The 24580-nt window shown below is 41.1% G+C and overlaps 2 protein-coding genes across 13 annotated transcripts in view; both read right to left on the bottom strand.

The window, feature by feature from the left end:
- Nucleotides 1-23511, bottom strand: part of LOC111864685 — a 51265-nt gene extending 27754 nt beyond the window's left edge. The window contains exons 1-2 of the mRNA XM_033751545.1: nucleotides 23429-23511; nucleotides 15191-15223 (exon numbers count right to left, since the gene is read on the bottom strand). The gene's annotated coding sequence lies outside the window, so the exon portion shown is untranslated. The remainder of the gene's footprint in view (nucleotides 1-15190; nucleotides 15224-23428) is intronic.
- Nucleotides 22159-24580, bottom strand: part of LOC111864695 (neuropeptide F receptor) — a 221363-nt gene continuing 218941 nt past the window's right edge. For all 12 annotated transcript variants that reach the window (XM_033751540.1, XM_023852129.2, XM_023852134.2 and 9 more), the window contains one exon: nucleotides 22159-23652. The gene's annotated coding sequence lies outside the window, so the exon portion shown is untranslated. The remainder of the gene's footprint in view (nucleotides 23653-24580) is intronic.

Genomic DNA, 24580 nt, shown 5'->3' with positions numbered 1-24580 from the left:
ACTACGAGTCATGAGGTGGGAACGTTACCTCTAGACTACGGAGGCCGCTTTCCGTGAAGTTAGTCACTATTATTATTATTATTATTATTATTATATAAATCGCTTTGTTTTGTATTTTGTTAATGTGTCTTATGTCGTCTTTTTCTTATTAACTCGTGCTCACTTTTTAATTGGCTTCTAGGCTGCTAAATTAGCCCTTAAATAAATACGAATTTAATTTAATTATTTATTATCCAGACAGGTGTACCAACGCTGTTACTGTCATTATATCACTTTCTTGATGTGCTTAATAAAAGTACAGTTTCTCCGGATGTTGCATTTCCTTTACATAATTCTGGCGAAGTTGCGTCTTCTCTTTCTCAGCTTCTCTTTGTATTTCCTTGTAACCATTATGCAATGTAATATTTGCCTGTAATTTTCTCTTGACAATCGGCTCACAGATGGCGGTGAGGTTGTCAGCCTTACTCGCTGGTCGCCCTTTACCCCCCAGGAAGATTCCTGGTACTCATTTCTGTTAGAGGCTGAGTCGACCCCTGGGCATTGTGCGGCTGGAAGGATTAGGTAAATTTGAAAAATCCACCTCATGGAGACTCGAACCCGCGACCTTCCTGCATGTAGCATAGGGCCTCAACCAACTACGCTACCTATTGTAGACATAATATCATAGAGAAAACGGGTCCATTGAAACGGTACATAAATACAAAAATTTCCATTTTTGACGGAAATACAGTGCTTGGTTTCCCTATTTCCATATACTGTAACTACAATTGGGTGCATGCAAATCAAGACTGAACACAATTAGTGTCTTATCAGACTGGCAACTGCTTAATTAAGCACAATCGCTGAGGACATTATAAACCTCGGACCAGCCATGTTCCTTGGCAACAATATGGGCAAGTTTACTGCTGAGTTGCTCCGCCTGATCAGGTGGTGGCGGTGGTGCGGTAATCGAGGCACAGATCAACTTGATTAAATCAGCCCATAATATGATAAGGTCAATCAATCGTGGCAGATTGAAATTCACTTCTGGTATCTCAACTGACATGTATCTCTTCTTGGATACAGTTGCCGGGTCACGAAAATAGATACTGGCTTTCGTATTTCATGGAATGTCTTAATCCCTCCTGGTCGAGGCTCCCACATTTTCTAGACAATCGGCTCACAGATGGTGGCGAGGTTGTCAGCCCCACGCGCCGGCCGCCGTTTACACCCCAGGAAGATTCCTTGTACTCATTTCTGTTAGAGGCTCAGTCGACCCAAGGGCTATAGTTCGGCTGGAAGGATTAAGTTAACTGAAAAATCCGATGATCTAATCCGGAACTGAACCCACGACATTCCGGCCTGTAGCATAGTGCCTCAAACAACTACGCTACTTCTGCTGTTGTATAATAAAAACGGAATTTCAATACAAAAAAATAGAAAAAGAAGCCATAGGTGAACTTTACTGAATTTCACAACGTATGAAGGCAAGTTCAACTTAATGTGGCAGTAATATGAACTGCAGTATTTGAACCTGGGCTCTCGACACCGTGCTCCAGGAGAATCAATATTGTATCTAGTGTGGAGGAAATGTTACTGCATAATTCAAGGAATCCACTGTGGGCAGTGTTGCCGTCAGTAGTTGCAGTGCAATGTTCTGCAGTGCTGAACCTCGCGCCGTCCCTGTACTTATGAAAGAACTAAAAAACGGATAACTCAATAGTAATTAAACTTAATGCTCGAGTGGTTTACGAAAAAAACATGAGCGGTTTTAATATTCGCAGACATCGGACGACTTCAACCTTAAATTAAGATATGTATGCATTTCTGGGCGAAATTGGAGTGTAACTCCGTAAATATTGCCACTTACCCATACACCTGGCTCTAATTGGTCACTCTTAACATCACTGAACATTTTCCTTTACTGTCCTACTTTCTCAACTTTAACCATTTAATTCCTGAAGGCGGAAGTAATATATTTATTCGAAACGTTGACACCTTCCTAAAAAATACAACACGGTATTGTCTCTGGAGACGGCAGTCGAATAGCAGACAAAAGATAGCAAGAAAGAATAAGGCTGTGAAAATAAGATTTTATATATGCCACAGTGACAGTGATACTGTTACAAATCCGTTGCCAGGATACGACCAATGAAGACTGAGAGCCCTAGTGTGTGTTTAACGGCGAACTGTAAAGTGTGTAGATCAGCAATGGCTCTGTATTGACTGTAGTTACGAGTTGAGTGTATAAGGTGTCAATAAATCCAATCATTCAATACAAACTCCGTCTAATATTCACACCTCCAAATAAATGATAGTATTTTCGAAGAACTTAAGCCAGAGAACATTAAAGTAATTTTATAATATTTTTATAGATGGCCGTAGAGTTTTGGATCTAGACGTCGAACAAAATGACGCCACGAACTGTGTAAAAATAATATTCTGTATATTTCTTGCCTTTCAAAATTTTAATTTTTTTTTTCGAAAAGTCCAGTGGGGAGGCCCCCCCCTTCTAGATGACTGGCTTGTAGTTCATTCCTTACGCACGTGGTAACAGATTCGCAGGAGACTACAAGTTGTTGCCCAGAAGTCTATAATCTCAACCATCACTGCCACGCGGAGACTTCAAGTCTTACAGCAATGAATTTTGTTGAGCGTTAAACAATGTTCCACAGCACATGGCTGCCGGCGAAGAATGAAGGGCGTTAGTTACTGTAGTCAGTCAGTCAGATAATTAAATTAGCTATAAATTATCCGAGGGATTTCAATTTACTCTAACGGGAAATATCTTCGTTTTCGCCTCCTCAGTTACCAACTTGTTTTCTAGGAATCTAATTTAGATACAAAACACCGCCTACTGCAACACGGTGATTCCAAAACATCTTGTACCTTAACATAATCAACCGGGTCTGGTTAAGGGGGATTTCTGGTGGACAAAGTGACGCTGGGGTAGGTTTTCTCAGAGTACTTCGGTTTCCCCTGCCAATCTTCATTCCACCAATTGCTCCACAATCACCCTCACCTATCATCTGGGGCTGGTACAATAGGCCAGAAGTGGCCGCAGTACAAGGGACATAGTCCCACCCAACTAGTAATAAAAAAAATAACATAACCAACAGCAGACGATATGAGAGCATCCTACCAGATGGAAATATAATTATTTTATAATTATATTTTAAGGAAACATTAGTTCTGAAAAATAGTATATTTTGTGATAGAACACAGTTTTGCCTATTATACATTTACAGATATTTCGGAGGAACTTACTGACTCCATCTTCAGGGTGAAAGAGTATAACAAGCAACAAACTTATTTTATCTGTTTTCTTATTCTTCGTTACAGATGATGGAGTCAGTACGCTCCTCCGAAACGTTGGTTCACATAAGATCTGCACGGTGCCACATCCCAGAAGACGGCATTCTTCATATTCACCGCCGTGAAAACCTCAAATCTTATGGTTTCTAATCGTCCTAAAAGCAAATGGTGTATAGTACAAACTCATAAAACACAATTTTCTGCAGGACAGAGGTTCAGTGTCCATTTTTAGTCCAAAAATTCTCCTCAGTATAAAATTAGGCGTGACGAATAAAATAATAGTGTCCCTGAAAATTATGTCTTTCTATCCGCAATTCTTGTTAGCCCTCCCAGTTGCCTGAATGACCGCCTGTTACACAGACCTAACACAATTGATTCCTCAGCTTATGAAACCCAACTCTGAAGATGGAGGCAGCATATATCTCCGAAGCCTTTGAATCTGTCTGTAAGACTACATCAGAATACCTTAGCATGAACATAATGAAACGAGTACAACCGTTGATGTGCAATAGGGCAATAAACAAACGTCCGTTTCTGGCCAACGGATCAGTAAACACGCCTACAACAATAGATGAATTGTTACAAAACAGTGCTCTCTGTTGGATCAGCTCCGAGCCTCTATAACGAGGATCCCAGGCCAGATGAGTTGATGATTCAGAGTTGAGGGTTAGCAGTGCAGTTGAACTCAGCAAGGGAAGCGAATGAGAGGTCTGCACGGGCGGCTGTGATAAGAGGACCTGAGTGCGGGAAGCTGAAGAACCTCCATTGTTAGAAGCCGTTGCCAGGGAAAAGTCTTGTTAAGACACAGCCACCTGGAAAATGGGTTAGCGGGCGCTGTGGTGATTTGGAAAGTGTAGAGATTAGCGATAGTGCTACAATCAAGTGTAGACACGAGTCGTGTCAATAAATCCAATATCTAGTCCGTATCCCGTCTACAGTCACACCCCAAATACGTGACAGTATATTTTTCTGTCAGATGTTCGGGGCATTGCAGGAAATCTTGAGATAAGAAAAACTATTATAATGTGTTGGATTTGAGGTTATCACGGCGTTAACTGCGGACAGTACGTGCTGTATTCTGGGATATAGCGCCCTGTATTTCGGAGGAATAGAATCGTGTCCATCTTCAGGGTCGAAGAATAAGCCTACATAATTATGTTTTCTTCGTGTGTTGTTTTCTCTGCTTACTGACTATTACCAGCTGGTTTCTTGCTTGACTTAATTTTCTCCCCTGATAATGGAGGCGTTATATTCCTGCGAAACAACGATTTACTGTCATCAGACTACACGATGTTATATTCTGGAAGACTGAGCTCCTTAACTTTGAAGCTGTTCAAACAATCTAAAAGGAAAAAGAAAAGGATTCCAATAAGTTCGGCTTGATGTCGACAGATGTCAGTCAACACACTTTGCATTTCCTTGTGATTCCTATGTGAATATGATGAAACTTTGTAGAGAGTTCAACCAGAACGGCAGAACTTGCGTCCATGTGAACCCTAAAATTTGACTTCTTTTCATACCTTTTTTTAAAGGGCGCCTAAATTTTTAAAAATAAAATAAGTAAAATGAAGTTGCTTCTATGCTTAAACAATTAAGCACCACGCCATGAAGTCTTATGGGGGAGTAGAGGTCTGACTCTTACCATTCTTAACCTCGACACTAGATAGAGATGAATGGTCAGGTTCACTCCCCGGCCGCCTTACACCCGGAAATATATCTACGTAGACACTGAAGAGGCTGGGTGGGTCTCAGAGCCGGTCCGGACGCTTTGGCATAGATAAAAATGTCTTGCCCCTGACGGAAATCGAACCTGGGCCGATCAGTCCACAGTCCGTCAGTATAGCGATAAGCTATTCACTTAAATAATGTGCACACCGCTAGGCAACGGCTCGATAAACACTTTCACTCTAAGAGAGATTCTTGATAAACAGCTGGTCGCTAGGTAACGTGCACAAAAATACGGTGCAACAATGAGAGGTTTTTCTATGGGGTCCGTTCGGAACCTCAGCAATTAATGATTAACCTGCCGTTGTAGCATTAGATACGTAAAGACCTGCTCTGTAAAGCCTGTATTGACAAAGGATTTGTGTGCAGTGCGAAAGGAAGAATTTTCAAAAACATGTTATACTCGTTTGTGTGAAATATACACTTGACGAAAGGCCAAGCATAATCATAAAATACAGACCCGTCTTCTCGTCAGAGAGGATGTTACATAAGGACTATTACCGGAAAGTTCAGTTGGGAAAAATAATCACTGTTCATGGTCCTCAAGGGGCCTGGCCCCAAGACGAACTGTTTGGTGGCAAACCGCCTGTCGTAAAGTAACTCTGACTCTGACTCTGACTCTGACTCTGACTCTGACTCTGACTCTGACAGCTCAGAGGATTGGAAGATTGGAAAATTGGGTCGAGTTTTGGAGGGTCGGCAGTCCAAGGTGTTTGAATAAGAAATGGCAAGAAAACTTCATAGTGATTAGAACTGAGCATTCCTGTGTTAAAATCCGTTGCCAGGAAACGCCTAGTGAAGACTTTGTAAAAGCATAACCATTGTTGAGATCTGTTACCTAGCAACGACTAGTTAAAGCAGATACAGAAGGCTTTTTATGTGTTACAATTACAGTATTATTTAGGTCGTAGTTACGACTTGTGAATATCAAATAAATCGATTCGGCAATCCAAACCCCGTCTACAAGTCACTAATACGCGTGATAAGAGCATTTAAATAGTCCGCTTCTGCGTTACAGAAAACACAATGCACCTCCGTTACAAAAATCAACCAGACCAGTCTGATTTTTAATAATCATACAAAACATATAAATGTGTAGGCTTTTTAAGTATTACAGCAAATGGTATCTCCAATCGACAGTATGGGAGAGATAGAGAATCAGTGGTTTAATTATGAAGAATTAATGATAACAAATATTATCTTCAATAGAATGTACGTGGAGTAGTTCATTGAAATAAATTAAAACAACTTCCTCGTCCAACAGCATCTTCTATTTGATATATAAAGTTGCATAGATCTGTAAACATGAAGTCGTTAGGCACAGGACTCCTCTTAGAACCGTTATTTCCAATTTGAAGGAAAATGTTCGAAAGAGTTTGCAGAAAATTCGTTTTTAGTTTCATAACTTCTCTTTTTGCTTTCACTTGACGTAACTTTTTTTTTTCTCATATGTCTCCTCGTTTCAACTTTGCCATTCTCTCTCTGTCTCTCTCTCAGAAGTGTGCCGTGAGGCGTTTCGCGTATTGATCCTACTAACACAAGCCTTCATCTNGCCGATTGTCTAGAAAATGTGGGAGCCTCGACGTCTCACAGCCCTATGGACTTCCACGGCCTGTTACAGGGATACCTTTACTTTTTAATTTTAATAATAATAATAGCAGACTGAGAAGGTCGCCTTAGCGGTAACGTTCAAAGTTCGTATTTGGGAAGTTCTCGGTTTGAACTTCGATCAGAATATTGACTATTTTGATATCTTTCGTGGTTCTTATCAGACCCTCCGAAAGAATGCCTAGATAGCATCTCGAATAATAAAGGAAGATTGTAGAAGTAGATTGGAGGATAATATTGAAGTATAACTTATAGAAATAAAAATGGGAGTATAAATTAGGTTTATCTGGCTCAGCTTAGAGACGAGTGGCAGGCACACAGTGAACGCGGTAATGAAACTTCGGGTTCCATAAAGTTTTGGGAAATTCTTGACTAGCTGAGCTACTGGTGGCTTCTCAAGAAGGATTCAGATCCATGCAGTTAGTTGTGATCCAATTCAGCTAACTTATAATAATATATACAGAAATAATTTCAGTCGGTATAGCGATTGGCTACGGACTGGACGTGAGGAGCCGGGATAGCTCAGTGAGTATAGCGACTGGCTACGGGCTGGACGTGAGGAGCCGGGATAGCTCAGTGAGTATAGCGACTGGACGTGAGGAGCCGGGATAGCGCAGTCGGTACAGCGACTGGCTACAGGCTGGACGACTGTAATGTCAGAGTTCGCGTCCCGGTAGGGTAAAAAATTTTCTCTTCTCCACGTCGTCGAGATCAGCTCTGAGGTCCACACAACTTCCTATTCAATGTGTATCGGTACCTCTGTCCCCGGGAGTAAATCGGCCGGGGATTGAAGCTGACAACTCACCATCAAACAGTACGAAAATCAAGAAATATTGATCTACACCTCCAATCCCTCACAAGCCTTCATGGCGTAGTGCTTAATTAGTTAAGCACAAGGACAACTTTACGTTTTACTAATAATTTGAAACGTCAATGGATCCGTTACGCATAATTATGAACTCATAACATATGCATTTTCTCATAATACGAACGTTCACGGAAATATCCAAATGGCTGAGGGACTCAAAATTGAATATATGTAATGAAATTTGCCGCCCGCTTTGAACAATTTAATGATACATGTTTTTGTGACTGGAAAAATATTGTATATAATTCTGTCCATTCTACACAATATGGCGCAGAATTACATAATTTTATGTCAGTTCCCACATCAAATTCTCGGAAGCACAGACACTCTCTGCTTGGGCTGCATTTCCATGTATCCACATTCATACCCACACGTCTTGCTGTACGGCGGTCTGCATACACACTGCCCCTATTCTGAAATGTTACTGAAACCTCATTACGGACTATTTTATATTGGTTTATTCTTTACACGAGGTCGATAACGGAGCACGTGGCTTGGATTCGGAGTTGTGGGAAGCCCACTGCACAATGAGCACCCCTCGTTGCGACTTCACATGTGTAATAACGGAAACAAACCATGCAATTGCTTTAAGTTTCCAGCAGAGGAGTTCTACCATTATCTTTTGTGATATAACGCCGTGTAGTCCGTAGAAATTCAACCGATGTTTCGGAGGAATATCACTTCCATCTTCAAGGTCGAAGAATAAGCCCAGAAAATGGTTTCGCTTGCCACTTAATTACTTTCCGACACGATAGCCAAGCGGTCTAATATTTTCGCTCGCTCGGAAGCCGGGATCGTGGGTTCGAATCCTACTCAGGGTATGGATGTTTGGTACGTGTTTATTCTGTGTTTGTGTTATCCTGTGCTTGGGTAGAGGCCTTGCGACGAGCTAATCACCCGTCCAAGGGGTCCTACCGTCTGTAAAATGATCATGGAACTGAGAAATCAGCCCTGTGCTTCAAAGTGGGAGCGAGAGGAGAGAGAGAGAGGAAAAAAAAACTTAATTTCTTCCTGGGTCTATTCTTCGAACCTGAAGATTTAGGAGACACGTTCCTCCGAAACGTTGGTTGACTTTCACAGCGTTTTATATCAGGAGACAGAACTCTTCATAACTACCGCTGTGAGAACCTCAAGTTTGTATTAGAAATCTGTGATATTCCGATGGGATATTGTTTCCCTTATCAACATCTTACTTGAAGAGTACTATCACGTGACTTGTGACATCTTACAGCTCGATAGAAGGTCACTGCTGTTTCGGAAGAACGTACTGCCTCCATCTTCAGGTTTGAAGAGTAAACTAAGCAATGAAGCGTAGTGTCTGTGCTCTACTTTCTTGATTTACATTTCGGCTCTGAAGATGGGGACAGTATTTTACTCCGAAACTTACTAAATTCTACCAGACTACACGGAGTAACACTATTGTCACTGCAGTGATAACTTCCACTCTCAAGAAATCTTCAGTATTAAAAAAAAAATCGGTCTCTAGTACCCCTATCCTTCTTATAAATTTGGGTCATACTGTAGCAAGAAGTTCTGGGAAGAACTAATTTCCTACTATACTTGATACGACGCGGGCAGCACAGAAAACGATGAATCCAACAATTCCTCTATTGCTGCGTCTGTTCTTTGCCGCGGTAACATATTTACAAAGCCGTTGCCTGGCAACGACAGGGTGATTTTATACGGAGCCGTTGCCTAGCAAAGATGGGAACATACACATATAAGCACACAGATCGATGGGAGGGTTCTATGAAGAACGTCGTTGATATGGACTCTTGTGCCATGATACAGAGAGGCTGGTTCAGCCATTCAAAAATTGATAAGAGGTGATACACAGACAAATAGAAAGTATGGAGACAGCACTTTTTCTTCCTTAAGCACTACAGCCCCAATTTTGGCCTTAAAACTCTCCGTTTCACTTCGGTTTACTAGATCTTATATATTCGGTAGGATTCCTTGGGCGGGTGATCAGCTCGTCGCAAGGCTCTACCTGTACGTAAACACAGAAAAACGTGCGCACGCACACACACACACACGCACGCACGCACGCACACATACACATAAACATTGAACAACAATGACCTGAGTGGAATTCAAACCCACGATCCCGGCTTCAGAGCGAGCGAAGACAGTACATGCCTTAGACCGCTCGGCTACCGTGACCGGCAGTGTATAAGAATAATATATAAGAATTCAGTTCGTACCTCACAGGAAACAGATCCGAACCCACGATCCCGGCTTCCGAGCGAGCGAAGACAGTACATGCCTTAGACCGCTCGGCTACCGTGACCGGCAGTGTATAAGAATAATATATAAGAATTCAGTTCGTACCTCACAGGAAACAGATCCGAACCCACGATCCCGGCTTCCGAGCGAGCGAAGACAGTACATGCCTTAGACCGCTCGGCTACCGTGACCGGCAGTGTATAAGAATAATATATAAGAATTCAGTCCGTACCTCACAGGTAACAGATCCGAACCCACGATCCCGGCTTCCGAGCGAGTGAAGACAGTACATACGTCAGACCTCTCGGCTACTGCGACCGGCGGAGATCCCATAAGACTACCTTTATTTTTCAAAATATGAAAAATGGGCTTAAAAGAATAAAAGAATTACAACAAAAAACTTTCCGATGTAGCTCTAAATTTCGTCGGACGTGAAAAATAACATTTCCTAAAATAATTTGCTTCGGAAGAATAGAGAAAGGTTTTGACATGTATAAGCACGTGGGATGGGCTCAAAGCTTCGATCTGATTCGAAACTTCCTTCCATTTCATTGTCCACTGATTTAACACAGAGGACTATTTCTTGTAAATACATGTAGGCAGACATGACGTTTCTCCATCATCCATCACAGCCATGGAACAAACAATCGGAATGTACAAGAAGGCTGTCCGTAGCAAGGACTTTTTTCTTCCAAATCTCAATCCGTTATGATTAATTACTTTCTATTTAAAAAGGCCTCAATGTTTTATTTCGGAATCTCATGTGTTTATGACAGTGATCTAAGTTATGACACTGTGTAATCTATTACGTGGGTAACAACCTTTCGCAAGAATATGATGTTTCCTTCTTCAGGATAAGTTTGAGACCGTATGTTCCGTCAAAACTTTAGTACTCATCCACAAATTAAGGTTGTATCACAACTCAGTAAACACCTCTGTGGTCTAGTGGTCAGAGTTCCTGCCTACAGACCCAGAGGTCCAGGTTCGATTCCCTGCGCTACTAGATTTTCTGAGAAGTAGTGGTTCTGGAACGTGGACCACTCAACCTCGTGAGGATAAATGAGGAGCTATTTCAAGGAAATGGCGGCTCCGGTCTAGAAAGCCGAGATTAACGACCATGGAGATCCGTTGCACTGACCACGTGATCTCTATCCGCAAAGTTGGCACTAACTTCGCCGACAAGCGGCGGTCGATCGGTCGGTATACTTCCCTTGTGGACTAAAACCACGGAATTTTGTTTGTTCACATCTCAGAAGATCAAAATATGTACCTTCATTATCGCCGTTAAAAACTGAATTCCTTTATGGTTTCGTACTATTGTCTTTTGTGACTTTTGGAGCCTTTGTGCCGTCTATGTGCAACGTCGTTCACTATTCCTTCTTCGTATTCCCTTATTGGACACATGTTTCGGCTTAACATGCCATCTTCAGGTGTAGAAGTTGTTATGGTCAAGGATTCTGCTGTTCACTGTTGTGTGGTTTTCTTTCCTCTTATTGTAGTTGCCTCTGGTTATTTTGGTTATGTGGGTTACCATTAGTTTTATTGGGGTGTCCTTGGCTTGCTTTTTTGTTTTCCTTTTTGGTTTGCTGCTTTGAATATTCTTGCCTGGGCGGGAATACTGTTGTGTGTTGTTCATCCATCATAGTTATTCGTTGTTGCTCATTTGAAAAAATATTCGGCTTGTAAACAGTAAAATTGCTTCCAACTTACCATTTGTCTCTCAGCCTACCATCTGAAGCTATACTATAGTCTAGTTATTGTACTGAGTCTTCGAGTCCCGGTGAGGCAAGAAGTTTCACTTCCCCACGTCGACCAGACCGGCTCTTGGGTCTGCCCAACCTCTTATACAATGGGTACCGGGGGCTCTTTCCTCGGTGGTAAAGCTACCGGGGCGTGAAACTGACTATTCACCTCCAACTAATGCCGAGGTCAAGAAAATGTGGATCTATACATCCACTACCCATACGCCTTCATGGAGTAATTCTTAATTAGTTAAGCACAGGGACAACTTTATTGTACTAAGTCGTTAAGTACCCTACAAGAAATTACTTACGTATCGAAGTATTGTGCTGCCTCCGTCTTCAGGGTGATAAAGTAATGAAGAAAGAAAGCTGTTCCTTCTATAATCATTACTGCATTGATTTAATGATGCACACATTTCATTCTGATAGTTAATAAATAGTGTCACTTGCAGACTCTGGTATCTGTTCCACTGAGTGTAGAAAATTTAACCCCTGAGCTTTCTCGATCACTGTCTGCTAAATGACGTTAAAATATTCTCAGAAATTTTAACCACTTATATTAAACTTCACGTTTTATTTCGAGAAATTGCATACCGTTCAATGCACGTCTCTCAACGTTCGCTTCACTTGATTACTCCCAGGATCAGCAGCTTTTAAACTGTCTCTAAAGTTTATAAAAGAATCAATCAATCCTTGTAGACACGAGGCAGGATTTAAGGCGAAATAAATCCATATCTTAACATGTATACGTACCGTGCATGACAAAACTGTATGCGGGATGTTTAAAGATTGGGAACAACTAAGAAGGCAGTGAGATAGTGCCGCGGGACTCGGAACCATGGGAAACTGTTGGCAAGGGACAAGAGTAATTTACTCGACCGAATGACCGAAAGGTCCAGCCTTATTAGGTGAGAGGATAATATTAAAACGGGTTTGAAAAGACACAAAATAAGATAAAATATGACTCAGTCGGCATCCATTTTCTGGATTCTGTGACTACAGTAATTACTGTAGTTGTAGCAGTTTATATACCGGCAGTGATAGGCATGGCACGTAGTATGAATGGCAGAGAAAAGAAATGAGTACAAGGTTTTGATGAGAAAATAAGTAGGAAAGAGACCATTAGGAAACTCTAGACTTAGGTTGGAGGATAATATTAAAATTGATTATACAGATAGGATGGAGCTGTGTGGACTGGATTCATCTGGCTCAGAATAGGGACCAGTGGCAGGCTCTTGTGAACACGGCAATGAATTTTCGAGTTCCGTAATATTTTGGGAATTTCTCGGGTGGTTGAAGAGCATCTTCTTCATAAGATGTACCAAGCCCCATATATTTAGTTTGTCGGTATTTCCGAGTACATACAGTCGAATAGCAAGACGAGAGTGAATAATGTATTGGAAAGAAGGCAGAGGGAAGTGGTCGTGGCCTAATTAAAGTTAATTTCCAGGAATTTGCCTCGATGGGTGGGATAAAATCACAAGAGATCCTCGCGCACCTCCTAATTCTGTAAGATTAATTTAAATTTTTTCGTCCTAACTATGCCCGGATCACTGGAACAATTATTTCTTTGATATCACCCGAAAGAAACTTTATAAGATTGTCACGTGTATGGATCCATTTCTTGCAAGACTTTCATAGGAATTAGGTCTTATTTAAAAAATATAGTGGTAAATATTGCTGGTGAGATATAACAATGATATTTCTGTTAACTTTATCACGGTGTACGGAGGCTTAGGAAGTCAGATTTCTCTCAAAAAAAAAAAAAAAAAATAGTTTCTAACGTACGTGTATATTTAAAAGCGTAAACCAGAATATGCTATTTTTTCTTTTTTTTTCTAATTTTCATTCCATGCATCCTGTTGTGTTATAGTATATAATTTCTTTATTAAAACCGTCACAACACAACTATATTAAGGTCAGTGCCAAGTTTTGCTCTGCTACATGTTTCGGCTACCAAAAGCCATCATCAGGCAAATACATGGCCAACATATATACACCACTGAACTGCAGTACTAGTAAAATTGGATACAATACTATAAATGTCAACATTCCCTACAGAACGGACAATTAAGGGCTACTATAAATCATTCATTCGTTTTTAAAACGTTATATTTTCCAAAGTAATATACATACAAATATGGTTGATATATAAAAAGAACCGTAAACTCACCAAGGTTTCTTCATATTCTACAAATGTTCTATGTGTTCCCCTTGGGTCACACGACACACGTCCAGGCGGTAGTCGAGCTCGTTCCACACATTTTGTAGCATCATCCTGTCAATGGTCATCACTGCAGCTTCGATGCGTTCCCTCAGCTCTACTATTGTTCTTGGCAGTGGGGGTACGTAAACACGATCCTTAATGTGCCCCCGAAGGTAGAAGTCACAAGGCGTTAGATCAGGTGATCTGGGGGGCCAAGTGAACAGAGCTACGTTATCCTCACCAACACGCCCAATCCAGCGATGCCGAAATTCATTGTTTAGGTAGCAACGAACATTGCCGATACCACCGCAAAATGCTTTGTTTACATGGCGGTTCTTTTCCCTACTCTCTTTTGAATGCGCGTTGCACTGCTATAACAGACGAACATCTCGCATATTCCAACAAACAAAAATTCTTTTCTTGCTTTGTCGCCATTTTGTAAAGGCACAGAATTTGTGCTGCCAACTGGTGCACATAATACAAACTTAGTGAGTTTATGGTTCTTTTTATATATCAATCATATTAGTATGTGTAATATTTTGGAAAATATAGCGTTTTAAAAATGAATGAATGATTTATAGTAGCTTGTACTTTGTAAGATGAGGCACCGACTAAATAATTAACATTAATACTATTACATCTACATCACCAGCCTCCAAAACAGTTTGTTATATATATAAAAAATATAGAATACTCCAATTTGCCCGTGGAAATACAGCAAAATCGCAAAAACCAACAACTGATTACAATATTATATTTAAGCATCCTCTTACACCCTACACAATGTATGACACAAACTCCGTCCTGAGTGCAACAATTTATTGTAGTTCTTTTGTCTTCTTTTCTTCTACACTACATGTTTCGGCCGTAACTGGCCATCATCAGGTGTATTTCTCTCACGTAGCTTTCTTAAGAAAGCTGGTGTTTTTAAATTTTAAACTGCGTGCAGTGTAGCAGCTATGTGAGAGTATACACCTGATGATGGCCAGTTACGGGCGAAACATGTAGTCTAGAAGAAAATAAGACAAAAGAACTACAACAACTGACTCGATGATGTAAAGCATCATTTGAAGAATATTAATCTTGTTTTATACTATAATTTTCGTTTTATATAGTTTAATTTATTGTACTTTTAAGCCAAGTATTTTAACATAGTTAATATTATTGTATCCAGTTTTACTAGTTCTGCAGTTCAGTGGTCTACATATGTTAGCCATGTATTTGCCTGATGATGGCTTTTGGTAGCCGAAACATGTAGCAGAGCCAAACTTGGTTCTGACCTTAATATTGTTGTGTTGTGACGGTTTTAATAAAGAAATTGTACAGAATATACTAGGCCGGTGCTGAGTGCTGCCGTATTGCAAGTCCTCTTCTCTTATGTACTCGTATTCGAGACAAGTTAACGCTGGCGCAGTCTCTCAGCATCGCAACTTCATAGCTCCATCTCTTTCATCAAAGTGAACCGTTACTCACCTGCAGTCTTTTTTACTACACGCTCTGGTAAGTAACGTTTTTTCCTACCTTGTGTACACTCACTTCAGCATGCCCCAAATTCTGCAACCAAGTTAAATATTAGAACCTAAGGAAACCAAGAGACATACACTTTAATTAAAGTCACATCCAAACCAGGGTTGCTCGTTTAATTCGTGTACTGAAGCTGTTACTTGCCTACAAATCCTTCGTCGAAATTCGCCGAGAAGTCGCAAACTAAAGAATTCGCGACATCTTTAAACAAGTTACAAAATTGGCAATATATAACTCAGGCTTTGCTTTGGACTTTTAACAGGATTATTTCTTTTATGTCCTTTAAAAAAGGTAAATTTATCACTGTTCTTAATTAAGCACCATGCCCAGGTAAACTCGTAACTTCGACGGGGTGTCAGTTTTATTTTCTCGCCTTTTTACCCTCTGAGAAAGCCTCGGATATCTTAGACACGTGGCTGGATGGGGTGCACAGGAGGTCTGGATCAACTGGAAAATCTCTAACTGTTCCCGAGAATCGAAACCCCGACCTCCATGATAACTGCCAGTCTCTCTTTCATGGTCTTCTTACTTGCTCTTTTCCTGTTTCTTATTAACCTTATTTCCCACTATATTTTTGTTATTGCTAGTGGGGTGGGACTAAGTCCCTTGTACTGCGGCCACTTCTGGCCTATTGTACCAGTCCCAGATGATAGGTGAGGGTGATTGTGGAGCAATTGGTGGAATGAAGATTGGCAGGGGAAACCGAAGTACTCGGAGAAAACCTGCCCCAGCGCCACTTTTTCCACCACAAATCCCACTTGACCAGACCCGGGATTGAACCCTGGCCGCCGCGATGGGAAGCCAGCGACTAACAGCTTGAGCTATGGCGCGGCCTTTCCCACTATCTTGCCTTCAACTATATTCTTCTTTGTTCATCTTCATATTAGCTTCTACATCCTGCATCTTCTTTTCTATCCTCTCCCTCATTTCTCTTCCTTCACTTCCTACGCCTATGCCAGCTTTTCCTCAGCATCATTACGTGTCTTCTTCGCCCACTGATACGCGCAGGTCCTGCAAGGGCAGGTTTCTTTGCTTCTTATACTGCAGAAGGTAAAGTTGTCCCTATGCTTAACTAATTAAGCACTACGCCATGAAGGCGTCTAAGGAAGTAACGGTTTAGCTCCACCTTTCTTGACCTCGACACTAAATGGAGGTGAGTGGACAGTTTCGTGTCCCGGCCACTTTACCTCGAGGGAATGAACCCCCGGTACCAATTCGATACGAGGCTGGGTGGGCCCCAGAGCCAATCTGGGCTACATGGAGAAGAGAAAATTCTTGACCCTACCGGGACTCGAACTCCGAGTCCTCCGTTGTGCAGCCCGCATCCAGTCACTGTAATGACTGAGCTATCTCGGCTCCTATTCTACACTGTAACCCTTTTTTTAGATTAATTAATTTTGAACTGTGTAATGTAATGTTTTTCGTAACTGTGTTACGAGAATATTGTTGTTGCTCCTGGTTTCAGGGAGCCGGCCGAAACACAAACACAAGACAATGTTTGAAGGGAACAACTGATTCTAAATGACACAAACAGATGAGGGGGGGGGGGTACAGAAACCACAAAACTGAGGTCTGCAACACATATTTAACAAGTGCGTGAAGCTTCAGATGAAAGGACACCGCGTTTGGGCACGAAATTTCGAGGTAAATAAAGTACGGCATGAAACTGGCATGATGCTGACAGCAAACGAATTAAGTGAGCAATGTAATGAAAGGAATAAATTACTAAATACAATAATTATTTAATGGTACATCAAAATTACTACATATAAAGTGTTATTTCAACAGTAAATATGTGTATATATCAATACAATACATATCGGAATTTTTAAGATACAATGGTACATATTAAAATGTTCTATCGGGAAATATGGGACGGTAGTAATATAAATACTGATGTAAATATAATGAGGCGTCACATAAAAATATATTTCAGAAGCAGGCGTCCTGACCCAATGGATTTATCTCTAGTTTCTCAACAGAATAAACTGGAGACATGTAGGGGTAATTAAAAACATTACCACTTACTTACACGACCGTGATTTAAGTGCCTAAACATGAAATACATTAACACTTTAAACCTGAAGTCCATCTGCGTCACAATATTATAAATGCAGTTTCTACCTCACAGAAAACATACTGTTATCTCCATCACAAAGACGAAAATGAATTAATACTTTTTGTGAAATACTTGTGATGATCATAAGAAAAGCATAAATGCAGTTTGTGGGGAAAAAATATAACGGACTTTAAAGAAACTAATGCAAATAGTAATTATTTTTATTTATAACTAGCTGTACCCGGCCACGCGTTGCTGTGGCTCAGTCTAGCGGAATATTTCAATTCAAACGCAGATCAATCGACACAGCTCAATCCCACCTCCAATTGCACTGAAAAATAAGGAAAACAGTTAAGAAAACGAAATGAAAAAACAATGAAAAATAAACTATACTCACGAAATGAACGCTATGGTAAACGACACAGCCCAATTCCAGCGCAATGTCACACGAAATAATTAAATCAAAATGAAAATAAATCGAAACTGTTTATATTCGGCCGTAGCTATCCCAAGACTGACTCCTTCGGCGGTTACTTCCAGACTCTCTTCTGTATCCCTCGGCATCTGCCCCGAGACTGACTGCTTCTTGTCCAAGCTGGGCTATTTATACCTCGGCGGATGCTATACAATGAGCCTTCTGTTGTCTATCACCGGGGAAACGCTTGGTTTCATCCGTTGTTACGCAACGGAACCTCTTATCCTCTCATCTCCGGGGAAACGCGTTTGTTGTTTCGGCAATCCCTATGCAACGGCCAACTGTTATTGCGTTTCCATGGAAGTATACTTTCCGGTTTCACCCGTTGTTACGCAACGGAACCTCTTATCCTTTAATCTCCGGGGAAACGCGTTTGTTGTTTAGGCAATCCCTACGCAACTGTTATTGCGTTTCCATGGAAGTGTACTTTCCGCATTCACGCGTGGCCGGGTACAGCTAGTAGGTATATAAAAACACGCGCGCATTCGAATGCAACGTTGTGTCAAAATTTCGAAGCAATCGGTGAAGAACTTTCGGAGATCTTCGAGGGGTAACAAACCAACATTTACGTTTTTATTTATATAGATATCAATACAGAATTGGATTTGAAGTTTTGATTGTGATGACTATGAAGTGTGTAGTGTTCTGGAATATAAAACCGTGTACTTCGGAGGGAGATCAATTATCCGTCTGCTTCTATTAATTTCTTGCTTGGTTTACCCTTCGACCCTGAAGATGGTAGCGATATTTCTCCGAAACGTCGGTCGCTGTTGGAACTACACATCAATAAAACCCACGGTCACGAACTCTCAGTTAATGACTAGTTTTTGTTGCAAGCAACAAGTCTGTAACTAACGCGACCAAAGACAGAATTACACAAATTACATTTTGTATTATCCCCACAGAAGAAAAGAGCAAATATTCTAATATTAAAAATAATGTGACGAGCTATCTAACGTCCATCGCCGTGCAACGGCTACAATTGAAATTGTGGATGTCCCACAGCGACGAATGGCTGTTGAGTAACAACGGATGAGATGAAACTCGTTACTCGTGTATAAAGAGCGTTCCCGAAGCAACGGATTGCCGAACACGTGAGACTGAACCTTGGCGAGGGGTGTCCTCTACTGAGTCCACAGAACACCCACATAAGCCGAGAACCACAGAGCTAATTAGCCTTCATACAGCACAGATGGAGCCTAGTCGAGACGTCGCAGAAGTCACGTGATACCACAAGCGATAATAATTGTATGGTGCGTAAGTGTGAGTGTCCAATAAAGAGTCGCTAAATCCGAGACCCACGTGAAGTTATTTGCTGCGTGACACACCCAACACGTGACAACTGGTGTCAGAAGTGGGATCAATTTGGATTCTGAGGCGTATTTGGAAGAGTTGTTGGTCTAACACCACACGAGCTGAAATGGAGTCACACCAGTTAGTGGAACTCCTGGTGAAGGGGACCGGCCCCAAAGAGTTGCTGGTCCGTTGGAAAGCCCTTAGAGAAGAGATGGCAGCCTTGCGGAAAGAGAGGGATGCCGATACGAAAGCCTGGGAAGAAAGAGTTGACGCCGTACGAAACGGAAGGATAACCGTCGGGCCAGAAGAGATGAGAGGAGATTGCCGCCACGCGAGACAAAATATGGGCCGCCAGGCGAGAAATGAGGGACGCCAACCACAAGAAGTTAGTGGGCGAAAATGACATAAAGACGACAGCCTGCCAAGAAGCGATGGAGGCAGATGCAGAGAAGATTGAGCTCCATTCAGAAATGGTGCAGTCCGTAGTGGAGCATCAAGAAGTACCCGTACAAGACGCTACAGTGATGCCGGTCAAAGAATCCGAAATAGAGACGATGGCCTGCCAAGAGATGGAGGCGCGTCGGGAAGAGAGAAGGCCGACCTCAGTGGACAGGAAACCTGAGGCGGCAGAGCAACAAGAAGTCCCCGTTGAAAACGTCGTACTGAAACCGGTCAAAGGACGGAAGAAGGGGCATAGGGGGCAAGAAACAAACTGTTGGGCGATGCGAGGAGCCAAAGGAACTGACCCGAGTGTTTCGTGGATCACGGAGGAAGTTGGCTGCCGCCTGCAGGAAGGTATCCCGCCGTGCAACAGTGGCACGACGTAGGAGAGATGCCTTCAGGAAAGAACGGACCCAAATTCAGGTTGGGTGCCAGAAGAAATATGTCACCTCTCCCGGCAGGATGTTCCTCCATGCAGGAGTGGCACGACGCAGGGGACACACCATCGGGAAACCTAGTGCGTGTGCAACGGTGAACTGTAAATTGTGTAAATCAGCGATAGCGCTCTATTAATTGTAATTAGGAGAGAAAGTATAATCGAAATGCTGACAAATCCAATCATCGGAACTAGAACCCGTTAGTTTAGTCACGTGTACCGCCCGACACGTGACTTTATGTTTGGGGAAAAATCGCTGTTTATTGTGAGAACCACATGAAACACACAAATACACTGTGTGGGTAGAATGCAGACGTTTTAGTGTCTTAAATCTTGTGGTCCGTATGATAACCACTGGGCTTTAAAGGGTTAATCGCACGAGGCTTTCGTGTTATTTTTCTTACAAAATTGCAGTACTAAATTTTGGAAGAAAAACAACGGGAAATTTATGCAGCGATACGAGTATGCTGTTATAAAACTAGGAATCATAAAAAGATATATTTGTCCTGCTGATGACGTCCTTTCGTTTTGGATTACAAAAATGGTTTCTGAAGAGAAAAACTTTATGAATACGACGGAAGCATTTTCTTCTACGCAAGAGAGTTTCATAACAAAAGCTCAGAAGACTTGTTCGTCTGTGTAACTGATGGGACATCGCAAACACAATGCCTCGATATATCAATCGATATTCAACTGTAGTAAATTTTTATCAAATATATTACCCTGTCAAAATAACGCATCTCAATCTGGTGCACAGAAAAATGTGTTCCTGTGTCATGCACAATATATTATATAACCGAATTATTTCTAGCAAACAGTATATATACAAATTCAATCCGTACCTCACAGGAAACACATTACGTCTCCGCTACAAAGCCCAACCGGTTAATGCTGTTTAGGGAAACAGTCGCTGTTTACTGTGAGAATCATACGGAACACACAGATACACTCTGTGGGCAGAATGCAGAGTTTTAGTCTGTTAACGTGGGTGGTACATGTAGCAACTACTGGGCTTTAAAAGATTAATAATTTAAGAATCAATGCCTCAGTAGTATCATAAATCCATCGCATAAGTAAACTGCATCTGTTAGGGTGTAATTAATTTACTCTGACGTCCACTCGCCATTGTTCTACAGCCGGCATTATGGCTATTTTCCTCGAAACAGGAGCATGCCCACAAGCCGTCAAACTATGTCAGTGGGTCTATATATTTCCTATAATTCTATAGAGTGAGGATATTCTGCGTAATTTGAATAATTTATGTAAACTGTGTCGAAAATTGTTAATATATCACGTTCTGACCTTGATAGGTCTGCTTCAGAAACAGAAGATTTCTGATTAGTAACTTTAGAAAAAATGTCTAGCACTTGCGATATATTATATCGTGTCAGTGTCATAATCCAAGTCACAGAAGACGCTGCTTCTGCAGAATATATTTATTATGTGATCATCACAAAGGCGGGAGATTATTTAAACAATTATATATAAAAATAAATTAAACGGGTGTTACTTAAAAATTGTCACCGGAAGACAGCCAGGAAAACCCAACCATCGGATTGCTCTGATGTAACAGAAAATCGTCAGGGGGCTCAAGGGTTTTGAAGGCTGTACTTCAAGCATATCGAAATATTACAAAACACGTCCATAATATAACACAGCAAAAATAAAGGGAACCCAATGTAGAAATCTTACGATGTCCTAAGTTTTGGTAAATACTCGCATGTAGCAACGTTGTTGTTTTTTTGGAACGTCCATCTTCAGGGCAGAAATATTTTCTTCTACCCAGACGATGGAAATATCAAACTATATGGTGTCACATCCAAAATGACAGTAGTCTCCATTGTCACTGCCACGAAAGCTTCAGATTTTTTTTTAAATAATACACTTAAAACTATATTTTTGAACATTACATTCCATACAGGCAAGAATATTAGTTACTTCAAAAAATAAAAAAATGCATTAAATTTAAAGCGTCTTCGTTAATTTAAGTTCTAATAGTAAATCACATGAAGAAAGCAGTCTTCTGGGATTTGGCACCGTGTATATGTGGTGTTAACCGACGTTTCGGAGGAATGTATCGCCTCCATCTTCAGGGTAGAAGAAAAAATATAAGAAATCTGCAAGCGAAGAGACCGTGAGAAAGCAGTCTGCTTTTACCGGTTCTCACGGTCTCTTCGCTTGGAGATTTCTTATATTTTTTCTTCTACCCTGAAGATGGAGGCGATACGTTCCTCCGAAACGTCGGTTAACACCACATATACACGGTGCCAAATCCCAGAAGACTGCTTTCTTCATAGTCACCGCCGTGAAAGCCTCAAATATTATACAGTAAATCACATGTTTAGCCGTTTGGAAAAGCTCCTAATCCAAGGATAAAATTGCATAAACAGGCACATAAAAATATGTTGATTTCGACTTTCCCATAGCTGCGACATAAAGAGGTCTAGCTCGTTGGATCTGATGCCAAAATGTCTAGAAGAATTTCGCCAACATTTAGGAGGCACGTAATGTCTCCATCTTTAGGGTTGAAGCGTAAGCCAAGAACCAGCTCTTATTGGTTCCCTCTGGGTTCCACCACGGGCCTTGCATCAACATCAATATTTCCACACTTTGATCTCTTTGTTTGCTTCTCGCTGGGAGATAGAGACTATTTCCATCGATTGGGCCCAACAGAGTAGGTTCCACCTGAAGACGGAGACAGATTCGTCTCCGAAACACTGTGCTTTAAATAAAAACAGTACGACGGATAATGTCCAGAAATATAATACCGTGTTCTGTTTAGGCTTTTGACTTAATATTCAACTCTGATGATCGAGGAAATATATTCATCCGAAACGTCGCTGGACTTCTACCTGACAATGTCGAATTACATCACAGATGACAATGCTGATCGCGTGGAAAGATACATGAACATTGCCAGGGTAACAGACAAAACCACGAAGAATTTTACGACAAATAGGGCCTATCTGCCTTAGTGACTAAAAAAATACATTATGTATTGTACAGTGACTAAATATATCTAATAATGCGACGTAATATCGATTCCATAGGAATATATTGGCTGTCCTACATTTAAATCGATAAAATAATATTCATAATTTCTGACAAACAACATTTTTTGTGAAATTTATAAAACGAAGTTAAAGCAAAGTTTCTTTAAAGAACATGGCATAATAAATTCCCTCCCTTCTCACATTTTGTCGTGTGCTTTCACTTTGATGACATCACTATGCTCTGAAGTAACATTTCTTTCGCAGTCAGTGGAACCATCACAGCGAAAACTTCAGCTGAAATTCTTCACTTCACTATTTTCGTGAAACACACTGGACGTGTTTCTTAACTCACATCCACGCAGATAACAGGAAAGACATGAGTAACAAAAAAAAAAAAACACTTTTAAATCAATCACAATTTCCGTACATAAATTTCATATTAAGTATCTATATGGTATGAAAATATAAGTAACGTTTGTTTAATAATATGTTAATGTTTTAATAATATATTTGCATAACTTAAATTATACTTCACCTCTTCAAATGCACGCAACTTCTTGTACAATAACGCCACAATCAACAAACGCTTTTCATGGAAAAAGTTTCTGAAGAGAAACGATTTCCTTTAGGAGTTTCTTACAGCTTCTAGATTCACGCTGTAGCCATGGCAACAGTGTATAAATCAGAAAATGCGGTCTTCTCGGTAAGCGAAGTCTTTAATCATTCCTTTTTCTCCAAATCGTCCGTTTCCATAACCCGCTGCAAAAGAAAGAAACGTAGTTTTAGTGTCACAATTCACTTAAAGACATAATATAATACTAGGTAAAAAATCAGTGCCTAAAGATTTGACATCATGTAACATGTAACCTGCTGGCTCCATGTTCATGGCGTCTAACGATTAATATCAGATCACATACAATGAGACAGTAACTTTCATCTTTAGCATCGCGAGAAGCTCTACTCTGTTGCTTCATATGAACCCGAGGCCTGGACAGTGCCAGACAGCAGGGGAGGGGAACGGATCCTGTACTGTCAGAACTGGGGCTCTCCCTGCAGTGAAAATGAATATTAATGACAGGTTTTACTTATTCAACTGTCGCGTTCAATATCAAATTTAACTGTGTCTATTAGCATTAGATTTAATTGTCGTCATTAATACCTGATTCAACTGCCGTCGCTAATATCAGGTTTCACTACCGCCGTTAATATCAGGTTTATCTCCCGCCGCTAATATCAGGTTTCACTGCCGCCGCTAATATCAGGTTTAACTGCCGCCGCTAATATCAGGTTTCACTGCTGCCGCTAATATCAGGTTTCACTACCGCCGTTAATATCAGGTTTAACTGCCTCCTCTAATATCAGGTCTAACTATCGCCGCTAATGTCAGGTTTAACTGCCGCCTCTAATATCAGGTTTAACTGCCGCCACTAATATTAGGTTTAACTGCCGCCGCTAATATCAGGTCTAACTATCGCCGCTAATGTCAGGTTTAACTGCCGCCGCTAATATCAGGTTTAACTGCCGCCACTAATATTAGGTTTAACTGCCGCCTCTAATATCAGGTTTAACTACCGCCTCTAATATCAGGTTTATCTCCCGCCGCTAATATCAGGTTTATCTCCCGCCGCTAATATCAGGTTTATTTCCCGCCGCTAATATCAGGTTTAACTGCCGCCGCTAATATCAG

The sequence above is a fragment of the Cryptotermes secundus genome, unplaced genomic scaffold, assembly GCF_002891405.2.
Source record: "Cryptotermes secundus unplaced genomic scaffold, Csec_1.0 scaffold441, whole genome shotgun sequence".
Taxonomy (NCBI): Eukaryota; Metazoa; Arthropoda; class Insecta; order Blattodea; family Kalotermitidae; genus Cryptotermes; species Cryptotermes secundus.
The sequence above is the reverse complement of the archived record's forward strand: the minus strand, read 5'-3'. Positions and strand labels throughout refer to the sequence as shown.